Source organism: Trachypithecus francoisi, unplaced genomic scaffold, assembly GCF_009764315.1.
Source record: "Trachypithecus francoisi isolate TF-2019V2 unplaced genomic scaffold, Tfra_2.0 Lachesis_group0, whole genome shotgun sequence".
Taxonomy (NCBI): domain Eukaryota; kingdom Metazoa; phylum Chordata; class Mammalia; order Primates; family Cercopithecidae; genus Trachypithecus; species Trachypithecus francoisi.
In genome coordinates, this window is record NW_022681453.1 from 55151173 (window position 1) to 55167268 (window position 16096).

General features: G+C 49.8%; 1 protein-coding gene across 1 annotated transcript in view; it reads left to right on the forward strand.

The window, feature by feature from the left end:
- Positions 1–292: 292 nt before the first annotated feature.
- Positions 293–16096, forward strand: part of HRH1 (histamine receptor H1) — a 113226-nt gene continuing 97422 nt past the window's right edge. The window contains exon 1 of the mRNA XM_033210681.1: positions 293–610. The gene's annotated coding sequence lies outside the window, so the exon portion shown is untranslated. The remainder of the gene's footprint in view (positions 611–16096) is intronic.

Consider the following 16096-nt stretch of genomic DNA (forward strand, 5'->3'; position numbering starts at 1 on the left):
CTTGTTCCACCTCTGTCTGACTTTGCCTTTTACGATTTTGGCGCCCCTAGCAGTAATGAGGGGCACAGGTATCACTACTTGTCTTTTTCAATCTATCTGTGATTGACTCTGCCAAACATCGTTTCATCTCTATTTCCATCTCTGCGTCTTTGTCTTGATTTATCTCTGTCTGTCGTTTGTGTGCCCGCAGGTGCGTGGGTGGGGGTGGAGTTCTCTCACCAAGGTTCTGACCCTTCTGCCACCTCTCTTTCCAAACCCAAGGAGCCGTCCACTGCGCAGAGCCCGAGCCCGGGTACCCAGCGGGAGCAGCTCCAAACCTGGGGCGCGAGCTGGGAAAGGGTGTCCGAGCGAGAGGCGCGCCCCTAGCGCCCCTCCCTCCGCGGGGGCGGCCCTGGGCGCGTGGAGCCGGATGCGGGGGCGCTGCAGGCCCGCAGGGCCCGGGTCCCCGCCTTCCCCGCTGCTCGCAGGTGGCCCCCTCGGCGCGGCTCCTCCTCCCGCGCCCCGCCTCCCAGAGCGCTCCCCGGCACCCCCGCCGCCGCCCCCGCGGCACACCCAGCAGCCTGGCCGCCGCTGCCACCGCGCCACCAAACTTTCCCCGGAGCCGGCGCCGGTGAGTCGCAGCGGGGCGCGGGCTTGGGCGGGAGCGGGGCCGCCGCGGCTGGGCGAGGCTCCGCGCTGACCAGACTGGGATCCGGGCATCCCTGCAGGGCGGCCGGGACCCTCGGAGCCGGAGGCTTGAGATGGGCGCGCTTGGGTACCCTAGCGACGCGGATGGCCTGGGGAGGGTGGCGGAGCGCGGCTTGCTCGGGGACATCGCTCCCCTCTCCACATTGTGACCCCAGCACTCGACGCGCAGACACCTTTAGCTTCCCCGGGCTTGGGCAGGGTGCGCGCCCTGAGCGTCAGAGGGGGAGTCTCGTTTTCTTTGAGCCTCCCCAGGGTCTGAATTTGCTGCTAACCGTAGTGCCAGCCCATCGGTTGAGTGCGTTCTCTGTGCCAGGCTTTGGGCATCCATTATCTGTTGCAATATTGTTATACTCATTTACAGAGGAGAAAACTGAGGCTCGGGGAGGAAAAGTTGTGCCCAGGAGCACCAGCTAGTTAAGGGGAGAGAGTCACGGTTTTGCTCGGAGTCATCCTCATCCAAATCACTAGACTTCATGAGGTAAGCCCCAGGCTCAGCGTCACCTGGAGTCGGGGGTAGGAAGTGTGCGGACCACCACCCGCCCTTCTCCTGCAGTTTGGCTGCAGCCGGAGGTGTGGAGCAAGGGGCGGATCACCTCCTCCTCGTTGTACCGAGGAGGTACATCCTCCTCTGTCGGAGGAGGATGCTTTGGGAAAATGAGTGGATGTTATGGCCAGGGAGTGGATTCTGGTGACAGAAGAGCATCGGGGCTGCTCTTTCAGAGATCAGAGTCTAGAAGTTGCTCTCAGTTTTTCTGGAAGGAGCCCAGGAAGTCAGGAGCAGGAGCTGGAGTACGGCAGCTCCTCAAGGAAGTCACGTCTCCCTCTCTGTTACCCCACCCCCCAGCCCCCAGTCCTCCATGAAGATCCCACCTCTTCCCTCCTAATTCCCTGATCCCTCTGAGGTGTCCGCTTGCCTGGAGCTGGTAGTGCAGAGATGTTCCAGGCAGAGTGGCTGTCCTCCGGCAGAGGGCTCCCGCCTCAGCCTGGAGCAGACCGAACAAGGCAGGCTGGGAGTCCTGGTGAGCAAGGTTCACAGGCTGGAAGGTGCCTGAATAACTCGTTTTATGACTGAGGGGCCAGAAACCTGTGACAGGAGCACAGACGGAGTGTGTCCCTGGAGCATGAAGGAGAGGGAAATTGAGGGTCTTATGGGAAGAGTCTTGGAGGCAGCCAGAAAACCGGCAGAGACTGGGAGAGAGGGAGGGTGGACACATGAGAGTATCGTTATGCATTATCCCACTTAATACTCACAGCATTCTTGCAAGGTAAGTACTGTTATTGAACAGATAGTCTACTGAGGCTCAGAGAGGTTAACTTGCTTGAGATTGCCCAGCTGGTCTCTGGCAGAGTTGGGGTTTGAACACCCATCTTGCCTGACTCCCTCTAGATTTTGAATGAAACTCAGGTGGCAGATGGGACCTTAGGTCCTTCAGTGCTTGTGTCTGGCAGCAGCAGAGATGAATAGAAAAAAGCCAGGCAGCAGGTCTGCTGTTCACAGGAATCCCGGACAACCCCATGTAAATCCCCGAGTGTGATTCAGGCATTTCTCCTGGTGTGGGGAGAATCTATGGAGAAGGGCAGGGGATGCCTGGCATTGTTTTTGTTTTCAAATGTGAAAGAGAATCCCGTGGAGGCAGGAGATGGGCAGGCGCTGCCTGTCCATGATTTCAGAGCTAGGTGGAGGCCGGAGTTGCCTGCCAAGAGACCCTGCAACCCAGAGTGGTTTGGCCAATGCAGGGCTGGGAGTGGTCCTTCCTAGTCCTCAGCTGAGTGTCCAAGGGAGGAGGGACTTATATGTGAGCCTCCTCCTCTTCGACTCTCTCAGAATTCTGTGTTGACACTTTCCTCTTCACAATGAAGGAGTGCCTGGCTTTTCCTTAGCAGAGAAAACACATAGCAAAGACATCAAGATTGTGGGATTCTGGAGCTCACCTGCCTGGGTTCAAATCCCAGCACTGTTGCTTATGAGTTTTGTGGCCTTGGTCAAGTTGCTACATGTCTCCGTTCCTTGGTTTCCCCATTTTTAGAATGGAGGTATTCCTGACACCTTCCTCACTGGGTTGGTAAGAGAATTAGGTGTGTTCATGTGAATAAAGCACTTCCGTGGTGCGGTGTAATACCTAAAAGTGGTAAGAGTCCATTGTTGTTGTTGTTGCTAGTAAGGTCAAACAATCCCAGCTCTGTATCCTGGCTCTGCCACCTGCAAATTGCCCAGCCTCTGCAGGCCTCTTGCTTTTTCATCTGTAAAGTGAGAGTAAGTCTGGTTAGATATAGTGCGTGCCCCCAAAGTCTAACTGCAGTCTTAAGCTTTAAATAGCCTGAAACTTGAAGTCTCAGTGTGGACCTGTATGAACTTCTGACACTCTGCTAGGCACTCAGCAGACACTGGCCATTGCCACGAGTGTCACTAGTGTGGATGATATTGCTGCTACACAGTGCAGCTTGAAGTTTGTGCTCTGGCTTTCTTCTGAGGAGCATGGATTTGGGAGAGTTTTCAATCGCATGTTTTCTAGAGGGACAGAACGCTTAGGGTTGGAACCCCAGCTCTTGCCCTTAGAACGGAGAGACCTTGGGCATCAGCTTCCTTATCTGCGAAATGGCCGTTAGTTCTATTTGCCAGTATCTGCTTCTCAGGATCAATGCCAGGATGGAAATGTGGAGAAAAGAAGGAAAAAAGCAGATGGTATAAATGGCAAAGAATTACATGAAATTGTAAGTAATTTTTATTAGCATTCAGGCTGGGAATTACCTATAATTGCTTCTGATCCAAGATGTTTTATCTGAAATATGTACCTGGCAGAGGATCATTCAAGCCCCAGTCACCTGCTGCCCTCGCTTTAACAGTGATGCTGAGCATTTCTGAATCTCGGGATGTAATTATAATAAAGCTCCCATATCTCATTTATAAGTGACTCACTTCTGTCATTAATGGTTGTAGAGGACTCAGACACATACTCTTTGGGAACAATGCTGCTGATGCTGTCGGAGGAGGGGCCAGGATGCCTTGCCTCTTTTATGCATTCATTCTCCCTGCTGTAATTCTTCAGTGATAATGCAGGGGGATCACATGGGCCAAGATCGAAGCTGACAGCTCTCAATTTGTGCAGCAGCTTGGATGGCGAGGGCCATTGAAACTTGCTGTTGCCGGCAGAATGCCTGTTAGAAACTATCACATCCCAACAGAGGAATGAGCAGAAGAGGTTGAGGAAGCTGCCCCCAGGGAGTACTTAAAAGCACAGGCTCCAATGTCCAACAGACCTGAGTTTGAATCTTAGTTCTGCCAATGTATTCGCTGAGGTGTGATTTCTGGGCTGTCTTTCCAACCATATTGTCAGCTCTAATAGAGCAGGGAGCACATTTGTCTTATTCACCAGGACATTCACAGCTCCTAGCACATAGAAGGTATTCGTGAATGTCTACGGAATGGATGAATATGTGAATGACAAATTGCTTAATTGGGCCTCAGCTTTCTCATTTGTAAAATGGAGCTAATATAGCACCCACCTTACAGGTTGCTGTGAGGACTGAATGAAGAAATGTTAAGAACAGAATAAACAGTCAGCAATGCCCCTGATGGTAAATAGATGGGCATAAGCAAGCAAGTTGGCTTAGTCTGGGACATTTAATTTTTTACCTACCCTTGGACCAACAAGAGACAAAAATACTAGTTGTAAGAATGTCCTGTATGGCCGGGCGCGGTGGCTCAAGCCTGTAATCCCAGCACTTTGGGAGGCCGAGTTGGGTGGATCACGAGGTCAGGAGATCGAGACCATCCTGGCTAACACGGTGAAACCCCGTCTCTACTAAAAAATACAAAAAACTAGCCGGGCGAGGTGGTGGGCGCCTGTAGTCCCAGCTGCTCGGGAGGCTGAGGCAGGAGAATGGCGTGAACCCGGGAGGCGGAGCTTGCAGTGAGCCGAGATCCGGCCACAGCACTCCAGCCTGGGCGACAGAGCGAGACTCCGTCTCAAAAAAAAAAAAAAAAAAAAAAAAATGTCCTGTATTTATACAGCACTCTGCAAAGAGCTTTCTTATTGGTTGACTTCTAACAAGTAGGCAGAAATTATTATCCATGTTTTAGAAGAGAAGAAACAGGTTCAGAGGGGTTGGTGAAATCAGTTACAGAGTTTAGAAGCAGCAGAAATTGGAATATAAATCCAGGTTGCTCTGATTTCTAAATACCAGCTGTTACACTGAGCTTTCCATTGCCCTCTAGAGGGTAGAAGGTGTAGTATTTAGTCTTCCATGAACATGGTATCTCTCTACTTATTTAGGATATTTTTAACATCTTTAACATCTCATGGCATGGTTTCCTAATTTTCCTTTGGTGTCTTTTATATATTTTGTTATATATATATATTTCTATTATTTGATAATTTGTATGCTGTTATACATTTTTGATAGATAAATTAGTTGGTTACTTATTGGAGAAATATGCTTGCCTTTTGCATATTGATTTTGTATCCAGAAATCTTGTTAAACTCACTTACTATTTAAAAAAATGTATTTGTAGATTCTTTTGAAAACACCATATACAATTGTAAGAGGTACAAATAACAGTTTTGTTTCTTCCTTTCTAATCCTTTTATTCTTTCCTTAATATGCTTTACTGTCCATCTAAGACCTTAGTACAATAATGAATTAAAGAAATGGCCAGGCGCAGTGACTCACACCTGTAATCCCAACACTTTGAGAGGCCGAGGTGGGTGGATCATCTGAGGTCGGGAGTTTGAGACTGGCCTGGCCAATATAGCAAAATCCCATCTCCACTAAAAATACAAAAATTAGCCAGGCATGGTGGTGCATGCCTGTAGTCCCAGCTACTTGGGAGGCTGAGGCAGGAGAATCACTTGAACCTGGGAGGCAGAGATTGCAGTGAACTGAGATTGCACCACTGCTCTCCAGCCTGGGTGACAGAGTGAGACTCCATCTCAAAAAACAAAACAAAACAAAAAGACAGTGGACATCTTGCCTTTTGCAACTCTTATGGAAGAGCTGTCCACATTTGATAATGAAGTATCATGTTTACTCTAGGCTTTTGGTAGATACTCTCTATCAGATTAAAGAAGTTCCTTTCTATTCCCAGTTTGCTGAGTGTTTCTTTTATTTTTAGTTATAAATGGAAATAGAGTTTTAACAGATGCTTGTTCTGCATCTGCCCAGATGGTCACATGATTTTTCTTTTTCAATCTGTTAACATGATGCATGACATCGACTTTTGCATTTCTGGAATAAACCCAATTTGAGTCATGCTGTAGCATCTTTATTGCCAGCTCATATTTACAAACCCTTTTGTTTCGTATTTTAAAATAATGAGTTCATGAGTGATATTTACCGGTGATTTCCTTTCTCATGCTTACTTTTCAGGCTTTGGTATCAAGGTTATGTTCGCCTTACAAAATGATGCAGGCAAGATTCCCACTTTTCTGTTCTCTGGAAGAGATTGCACAAGATGGGTGTTGTTCTTCCTTGAGGATTCAATGAAACTCCCCAGTGAGGCCCCCAGTGGATTGATGCTAATGTGGAGGGTAGGGAGAAAAGCCAGTTTTGAAGGAGGAACTTGCCACCAATCTGAGTCTCAGCCTGCCTCTGGTGGAAGTAAACAGAGACTGCTAACTTCTGTCCTGAGTGCCATGGGGAGAGCCCAGCCTTGGCCTCTGGATGAGAGTCCTTCTAACCAGACATCCAGCTGAAAGGGACTCAGCCTAGGGTGAAACCTTAATATCTGCTGAAGTCTCCATCTGCTTCTAAAATTGCAGCCGCTGCAGGCAATATACCTGTATATTGTTATTCCCTGGTGGCCACAGATTGAGGGACAATCAGATTCCATTGACCATTCCTGTGCCAGTGTTTAGGTCAGGCTCTCCTTCTCTGTCACGTTATCAGTTTTTGTGGAATCTCCATATTAGGACCTAAGGACTATGCCCCTTTCTGCCAATTCATCTTTTCCCCACCCCCAGGATAACTAGATTTAAGCAAGTTTCTCAGCTGGAATCTTGCCTCAGTTCTCTTTTTAATAAAGTGCCAGGCACTGTCCTAACTTGGATCATCTCTCATAACTCCCATAACAATGCTATGAGGTAGTTATATTATTCCTATTATTCAGATGGGAAAACAAGGTTTCTCATTGTCATCAGTTTAATGGTTTCGTATTTTAGACTAAATTACCACTCTCTAACCTATTTGGGTTTTGAAGAAAAAGTCTAAATTAATTTTCCTTCTCACATATTTAACCAATGGTCCTCATCCTGTTCCCCTCCCTGTTTAGTAAATCTTTCTTCCTTTCCTTCCCACCTTTCTTTCCTACATCACCTGCAGCAGCACTAAATTACAATATATATTTGGAGGCAGAACCACCAAATCACACTCAACTCCAGGGAACACCATTTGCACAGTTCTGTATCTTGGGCCTCAGGGCATGTAACCTGGAAACCCAGTCATTGACAGCAGATCTCTTTCTGAGCTGTCTGTTCTGAACTGTTGAACCGTCAGCTGATCTAATAGTTGACTATCAGACAGGGCCATGGCAAAAAACAGAGGGCACATCCCAACTGGGTGATTGAGAAAGGTTTTGATAAAGAGCCTGTTACCTTGTATAGACTTTGTGATCTGGGGAACTAACATGGGATAGTGCAGTACCCTAGGGTATTGATGGGAAGAGGAGAGTTGTTTCTGCCTCCAAGTTTGGAGGGGCAAGAGAAGGGAATAAACACTCAATGTCATTCTCCTCCTGCCCTGCCTGTGGCCAAACCCAATCAGAAGTAGGTAGACAGCAGGAGAGCCTTTGATGTGGTTCATGGGCACAAAGCACAGGAGGAGGACTGGAGATCTGTGCCATGCTGGTTTGATGATTGTTTGTAAAAGTTGTATTTTAATGCTAGCAAAGGCATCTATTTTCCCTTCTTTTTCCATCTCTTTCAAACTTTTCCAGGCAATTTTCACTGGGTTTGCTCTTTCAAGAGTGTTCCTTTTATTTACTTGCTAGCTTTTCTTTGCTCCTGGAGAGAATCACTAATCATCATTAAATAAGTACATCCTGCTGCCCCTTGCCCTTGGCCCAGGTGAGGCACAATTCCACCACCAGCCCACACCTGTGGTCTGGAGAGTGTGTGGATGTGATTGTTGATCTCAGGCTCATATTGGAAGCCTGGTTTTCTTTCCTCTGTCCTTGGCGTCTGGCTGCTTGAGTGGTGGGGCCACCCTGAGGAGCCTAACATGGGCCTCTGGTAGGGTCTGCATTCATAACACAGCACCTGACACTTCATGGCACTCACAGACCTTTGAATGGAACGGCTTTCCAGGCATCTTGAAAGTGGTAAGAAACACTGGGCAAGGATAAGTTATTTTCCCTGTTGTATCAGGAGCTCAGTAAATATTTTTCAGTTGTTTATTGATTGATTCTCACAGCACTGGGTTTCACCAAGCCTTGAAAACCTCCATTAACAAGTCAGGAACTCAAGATGGAGTTTTCTCCCACTGGTCTCTCCTGTAGGTGGCGGTGGGAAGGGCTGATAAATAGCACTCCTCTGCCCAGCCTGAGCTCTGTACCAACAGAGAATGAAGACAAAAGGCAAGACCAGGCAGCCAGAGAACAAATTGTCATGGTTATTACTAATCAGAGTGACAGTGGAGCATGTGGGCTTGCAAATGCTGAAGGCCAGGATGGGCTGAGTTGCCCACTCAGGTACAGGCAGTGCTGGGCTCTCCAGGGGGTGGCCCCTCCCTGTCCTTCCTGGGAGAGAGTGGAAAGGACGCATGCTCCCTGCAGGCACACTGGCTCCCGAAAGAAGGGGCTGAGTTATACTTAACCTGTTTCATCTCTCAGATTCACTCATAGATATGGTCACCATGCAGGGAACCAGGGGAGGAGCCAATGAGGAGCTGGAGAGAAACCTGGGTTATAAGGTGATGATGCTCCCATTGAGTGGCAGGATATATGAGGAATGGGCAAGAAGCATTTTCCTCTCCTTGGTGGGCGAGTGCGGGCAAGGGGGTTGGGGTGATCCAGAGGTCCCTAGCACCTGCTATTATCTGGACCAGCAGGGTATGGGAGAAATAGAGTCCCTGACCTTTCTGACCCTCCTGTCCTGATGACTGATGAACTACTATCTGTTGAGAAAGCACTCCAGGGCTTTCCATTTGTGATGTCACCTAGTCCTCAACAGCTCTACGAGATGCACATTCATGTGCCCGTTTTATAGATGAGACAACTGAGGCTAGAGCCATGGAGTAACTTATGCTAGAGTGTGAGTGGGGAGACCAGGAACGAGGCTACTGCTGTCATCCAGATGGGAGAGGAGAGCCACTTGGACTGGCAGTGGCCAAGGAGAGAACCAGATAGATTGAGACGGGTGTGGAGTCCATGCTTGGGACTGGACAGGTGGCTGTGTGTGGTGAGGCTGGATGGGCTGTTATGAGGAGGCAGGGTTAAAGCAGTGTCTTGGGTAATTTGTGGTTATTCTTGGGTTTTGTTTTGTTTTGTTTTTTGTAAAATAGATGTGACCCTCCTAGGCAAAGATTATTCAAAGAATTAAGAATTCCACAGGCACCACCACATCTGCACATCTTAGTGGAGCTGGAGCTGCTGCTCACTTGCTCTTAATTGGAAGTGCTAGCTGGAGCATGCTTAGGGGGAATTAAAATGTGCAGACCTGGAAGAGGTCTAGCTGGGAAGGAGATCCTGAGACAGCCTCCCCCACTGCCTTCTTGCCCTTCTGATCACCTTAGAGGTGGTCACTGCTGCATCCCGCTGCACCACCATGTTTCCCGAGCGCCTCCCCACTGTGCATCTCTCCATCCCAGCCTCAACATAGGCCTCCTCCTCCTTCTGCACGCCCAACACAGGCTTCTCTATCTCCAGGCAGCCTCCTCCTATCCCCAGAGGTCCCTTTCCCAGGGACAGATCTGACCGTTTCACTTTCCTGCTCAAAATCCAGTGACATCCTCTGCAGCCATTAAATAGAAGGAAACCTGAATTGTACTATCTGGAAAGACGTCCGTGATAAATGCATTGGACAAGAGCAAGTGGCAGAATGACCTGGCCAGTCTCAGAAGGCAGAGCACAGTGGTCAAAACATGAGCTTGGAGGCTACAATGAGTTTGAACCCGAGCTCTACCACTTAGTCACTGTATGACCAGGAGCAAGTTCTGAATTTCTCTGTGCCTCAACTTCCTCATCTGTGAAATGGGAATGATAATAGTCCTCACCCCTATAAAGTTGAAATGTCAAATGTGCTAGTCCAGTGCTGCTCCTAGTAGCATCCAATAAACACTAGTTATTACATTAGCATATAAGTACATGTGAACACATATAATCATAGGTCACATTGATGCCTACGATTATATGTGTCCTCATGTATTTATATACACCTCTCTCTCTTTTCACCTCATTCTTCAGGACTCAGAGGCATTCTCTTCCAGGAAGTCTTCCCGGAACACCCCCCACCCCTAAGGTTGAATTAGGATCCTTCTCTGGCCTTACAGCACCCCCCGACTCACATCTTCCATACACGTCCTTATTGTCACCATCGGTCCCCCCGTGGCTGTGCACAGTTTGAGGACATAGGCTGTAACTGATTTCCCTCCATATCCCTGATATCCATCGATGTGTGAGGAACATAGTGCACCCTCTGGAGATACTTGTTGAATGAATGAATGAGCAGGACTTTGAAACATAAGGGATCAATAGGTAAAGACGTGGAGGGAAGACAGCCAGGTATAGGGGATGGCCTGAGCCAAGGCACAGAGGTAGAAAGGGATGCTCCAGAAGGAGCACACGGCCAGGGCTGGCCATGCCTTAGAGAGTGACAGAGAAGTTAACAGGAAGTAATTAAGATGCTCAAGGGGAGCAGGGGCCAAAGGAATGTTCTGTGTAAAGCAAGGAAAGGAGATGTGATAGGGTGGGCGTGAAGAAGGAAGGGATGGATTGAGCGACAGTGTTGCTTCTTTCATTTAAATCCTTATCCCCCAGGCTAGGTTAGATGCTTCCATGACACCGTGCACTCATCAGGATGTAAAATAAATACCTGGTTTACCTGTATCTACCACCAGGCTGGAAACTCCTCGAGAGATGGAAATTGATGGTGTTTTTTTGTTTTGTTTTTCTAAAAATCTTGTACACAAAGATAAACTATTTCCTCCTGCATGCCTACTTTTTCTCTGCCACGTAGGGCTACAGATGTAGATGGTGTTGAGCATTTTGATAACTGGATATTAATAGAAATTACTCCAGTTCTTGCGGGAATAGAAAATGTATAGTTTCTCCAATTCAATGGAACCCATTCTGTCAACCCTACTTCCTTTACTGAGTCCTTGAATCAGCTAGAAACAGAAACAGCAGTGCAGTTCACTGCCGGGTCAGAGGCAGATGCAGGCCTTTTGAGCAGTGACCCACCGAAGAAAAAGTTCTCACTGAATTTCTTGGTGCTGAACCAAATGAACTTGAACTGCTTGCCACACCCAACAGGGAAGGGTCTCAGCAGCAAGGTGCAGGAAGGTAAAACAGGAGTTGGAGTCTGTTCATGGTGATCATGTGCCTACTGTGCGGTGGGGATGCTGTAAAGACACAGCTGCTGCCCTTACAGGTAACAGAAGTGAAGAAGACAGCTGCTAGGCCAGTAACAACAAAGCAGGATGTGACATTCTCATATGAGAAAGCACAGTGCTAAGAGTCTCAGAGAGGCTAAGTGACTCGCCTAAAGTCACACAGCTCATAAGTAGCAAAGTTGAAATGGAGATCCTTGACTCCTTTACACTGTGCCGCAAAGCCCATCAAGGTATGATGCCTGCCTGAAACATTTGGGGCAATAGCCCAGCATTTTGTAATCCTTCTCATTCTCTGCTTGTTATCTCACATTGCAATCATCCATTAATTCCCTCCACCTATAAAGGTCAAAAGTGCCTATTTCTAGGTACCGGGCATATATCCTTTTTCCTGAGTTCCAGGCTGGATAACAGGAATGAGTCCCAAAACTAATCCTTGAGTTTCTGATATTGAGTGCTCCCTCATACCCGGAGATTTAGGGGTTTTTTATGCACATGCAAGAAGAGAAGAAAAAGCAAATGAACAATTAGCTCTGTAGATTGAAGTACAAACTTTGAGGAAGTTTCAGGGATTTGAACATTCAAGGTTTGGAACTGACATTGGGCCGGGTTGCCCCATCAGTGCCAAGAATCGTTACGGTGACCTCACTGTGCCAGCTCTGAATACAGAGGGCTTTCTCTGCGTTGGTCACTAGGAGAAACCTCTCTCTGGAATCAAGCATTTTTCTGATGAATGCGTTTTCCTTCCTTTCATCCCAGACACAGAGCTGTGTGTCTATCTGTGCACTAAATGTTACTTTGAAAACACTGCAATTTGGAGCTGATCTCGGCTTCTGTGCTTATTAGTTTGTAATATTGCCCTCCCAAGTTTTCTTGGCATTGCTTAACACGAAGAAAGGGAATAATGGTGTATATTGAGCGTCTCCTGTGTGTTGGGCTTTGTGCTGAGAACTTTATATTTGTCGCTTCCTTTGCTCCCCTAGACAACCTTGTGAGGTCAGGACTATGATGATCTGCATCTTGGCCCTAATCAGGACCCATAGGATCTCTGCACCCTGGGCCCTCCACACTAGGCAACCAGCCCTTCCCAGACACATCTTGTGCATCCTCATCACTGCTCACATATGCTCCCACCTTCTCAGCCCGCACAAACCCCATGGTCCCATTGAGTTGTAGACTTAAAACAAGTGAATTCTGGGGTATTTTTAAATTGTGATAAAATATATGTAACAACATGAGTGAGTGCTAAAATATGTGAATTGTTACCCCATGAAGCTACTGAAAAAGAAAGACAAGAAGGGAAGAAATGCTATTCCCAAGTTCCCCAGTTCATGCACATACAAAATAATTCTTCTCTCTTCTCCACTCCACCGTTCATTCAACAACATCTATCGAGCACCTCCGGTGTATGAGGTGCTTCTCTAGGCACATGGGACTCCTGCAGAACAGAATGGACAAGCATTCCTGCCCTGGTGAGGCCTACATTCTATTTTCTGGCTTCTCCAGGCCTGCGACATCTACTGTCCCCTGGATTCTCCAGGCCTGTGACATCTGCTGTTGCCTGGCTTCTCCAGGCCCACAACATCTGCTGTCACCTGGCTTCTCCAGGCTGTGACATCTGCTGCCCCCTGGCTTCTCCAGGCCCATGACATCTGCTGTCCCCTGCATTCTCCAGGCCCATGACATCTGCTGTCCCCTGGCTTCTCCAGGCCCACAACATCTGCTGTCACCTGGATTCTCCAGGCTGTGACATCTGCTGTCCCTTGGATTCTCTAGTTCCATGACATCTGCTGTCCCCTGGATTCTCCAGGCCCGTGACATCTGCTGTTCCCTGGATTCGCCACACTATGACATATGCTGCCCCCTGGCTTCTCCAGGCCTGTGACATCTGCTGTCCCCTGGATTCTCCCAGCCCATGACATCCGCTGTCCCCTGGATTCTCCCGGCCTGTGACATCCACTGTCCCCTGGATTCTCCCGGCCCGTGACGTCCACTGTCCCCTGGATTCTCCCGGCCCGTGATGTCCACTGTCCCCTGGATTCTCCCAGCCCGTGACGTCTGCTGTGCGCCGATTCTGCACGCCCGTGACATCTGCTGTCCGCCGATTCTCCACGCCCGTGACGTCTGCTGTCCGCCAATTCTCCACGCCCGTGACGTCTGCTGTCCCCTGGATTCTCCCGGCCCGTGACGTCCGCTGTCCCCTGGATTCTCCCGGCCCATGACGTCTGCTGTCCCCTGGATTCTCCAGGCCCATGACGTCCGCTGTCCCCTGGATTCTCCCGGCCCGTGACATCTGCTGTCCGCCAATTCTCCACGCCCATGACGTCTGCTGTCCATCGATTCTCCACGCCCGTGACGTCTGCTGTCCCCGGATTCTCCAGACCCGTGACATCTGCTGTCCCTGGATTCTCCAGGCTCGTGACATCTGTCCCCTGGATTCTCCCGGCCCATGACATCTGCTGTCCCCTGGATTCTCCTGGCCCGTGACACCCGCTGTCCCTGGATTCTCCAGGTCCGTGACATCTGCTGTCCCCTGGCTTCTCCAGGCCTATGACATCTGCTGTCTCTGGATTCTCCAGGTCCGTGACATCTACTGTCCCCTGGCTTCTCCAGGCCTGTGACATCTGCTGTCCCCTGGCTTCTCCAGGCCCTTGACATCTGCTGTCCCCTGGCTTCTCCAGGCCCATGACATCTGCTGTCCCCTGGATTCTCCCGGCCTGTGACATCTGCTGTCCCCTGGATTCTCCCGGCCCGTGACATCCGCTGTCCCCTGGATTCTCCCGGCCTGTGACATCTGCTGTCTCCGGATTCTCCAGGCCCGTGAAATCTGCTGTCCTCGGATTCTCCAGGCCCATGACATCTGTAGTTCATGGTTTGTGCAGCCTCATGGTTTTTGATTTCTGCCCCTGAGCCCAATCAACTGGTACCTCCCTGTATGTTTCACATTCAGCCTCCTAAGAGGGAATTTGTTTAGTTCAGTCAGCCAGTATGCACTTGGCTGGAAATGTTGCCGTAGGCTGCCTGTCAATAGCCTGTGAATGACTGTGTTTGGGCAGGTGCTCATGGGCGGTCCAGTCCTCAGTAACGGGGTCATGACATCACGTGTTCAGCTTTCCTCAGAGGGAGGCTTGGGGCCCAGCAGGCCTTGCCCATTCACTTGACAAGTATTTATCAACAGTTAATATTTTCTCTGCCCAATAGGTGTCAGGGATTGTTCTGGGTGCTGAGATACAAGGATGAACAAGGAGGGAGAGCCTGCCTTCTTAGGGCTTTCATTTCTGCAGAGGGACATGCAGGAGAGGAATCAAGGTGTGAGGAGAAATGCAGTGGTAGAGATGAGCAAACAGCGTGTGGAAGAATGGGAAGGGTCCTTCTACGTAGGGTGGGATGGGCAACGTTCGAGTCAAGGGAGGATTGAAGCATGCATGCCCGTATGTCAGGGGAAAGCATTCTGGGCAAAGGGGACAGCAAGGCCCAGCTAGAAGGGGTTTGGAATGTTCCAGAAAGAGTGAGGAGACCAGAGGGGCTGGGTGCAGTGAGTGAGGGTGAGTGTAGGAGATGCGGTCAGAGGTCACAGGGCCAGACATGGAGGGCATTGTCGGCCACTAGGAGGACTCGGCTCTTATTCAGAAGACACTGAGCGCCTCAGGGTTCTCAGCCTGCAAGGATACCATGGAATGTGTGGACGCACAGAGGAAGCGGGGGACCCTACTGGAGGCCAGTGCTGTCCAAGCCAGGATGGCAGGGGCCTAGGCCGGGGTACAACGTGGAGGTGGTGAGAAGCGAAGAGCTTCCAGGTCTGTTTCAAAGGCAGGACTGAGCGTAAGGGACATCTCTCTAATGCACTTGCCCCCAGTCACCCCGGTGGACGCAGGCACTCCTGCTGCACGGTGCCACAGTGGGTTGCCTCATCTATAACATGAGTGTAATCATCGTGTCTGCGTCCTGGGGTGGCAGTGAGCATGCAGGGCCCTAGCAGGACTCCTGGCACAAAGCGGACACACAATGATGAGAGGTGCTCCTGCTGTGAGGAACTCTGAGGACGGGGGGAGCAGGCTGTATGTAAAGAACTCCTCTAATATGGGGTGTGCCCCATGGATTTGGGGCACCCCCTAGCCGTGCCCCATCCAGGAACCCAGGAATGAGGTCTCTCTGGTTGGAAATGAAGGGAGAGATCCGTTTACTGAGCTCCAACCAGGAGCCTGGGGTTTTCTCCAACTTCTTTAAATCCCCATAGCCCCACAGAGCAATGGGACTTCCAGTCCTGTTTTGTAGAACCTGGGGGAATGCAGGAATTTACCCACAGGCCTGCAGCAAGGAGCTGAGCTCAGGCCTGAACAACTGACCCCTAGCCACAGGGCAGGGTGGTGTAGTGATTAGAAGCCTGGGCTTGAGGTCTGCAGGAATCTGAGTTTGAATCGTGGCTCTGCCACTGATTGTCTGTGTGACTCTGAGCACGTCCCTTCTCTCTGTGCCTCAGTCTCCTCATCTGTGGAATAGGATCATGCTGGGCTCCTCGCCTGGTGGGTGAGGAGTAAGGAAGTGATGGATGTAGTGTCAGACGTAACCCATATGTGGGTGCTTCATGGATGGGAGCTCCCTTCCCTCACCCCCAGGCCTATGTCTCGGACTCCTGCATGGCATCCCTGCCAGCAGTTTGAAGTAGACGCCTCATTGCCAACTGCTGTCATGGAAACGAAGAGATGGGGGAAGTAGGAGAGGCCCGGAGGAGTGAGGAGGGGCCATCATTCCATCGCTCACACCCCGGCCCACTTTATCCAGCTCACTATAACAGGGAGGGCTCAGAGCACAGAGTGGGGGTGGGAAGACAAAGTAATGGAGGGGACAAAGGCTGGTTGGGGCTTTT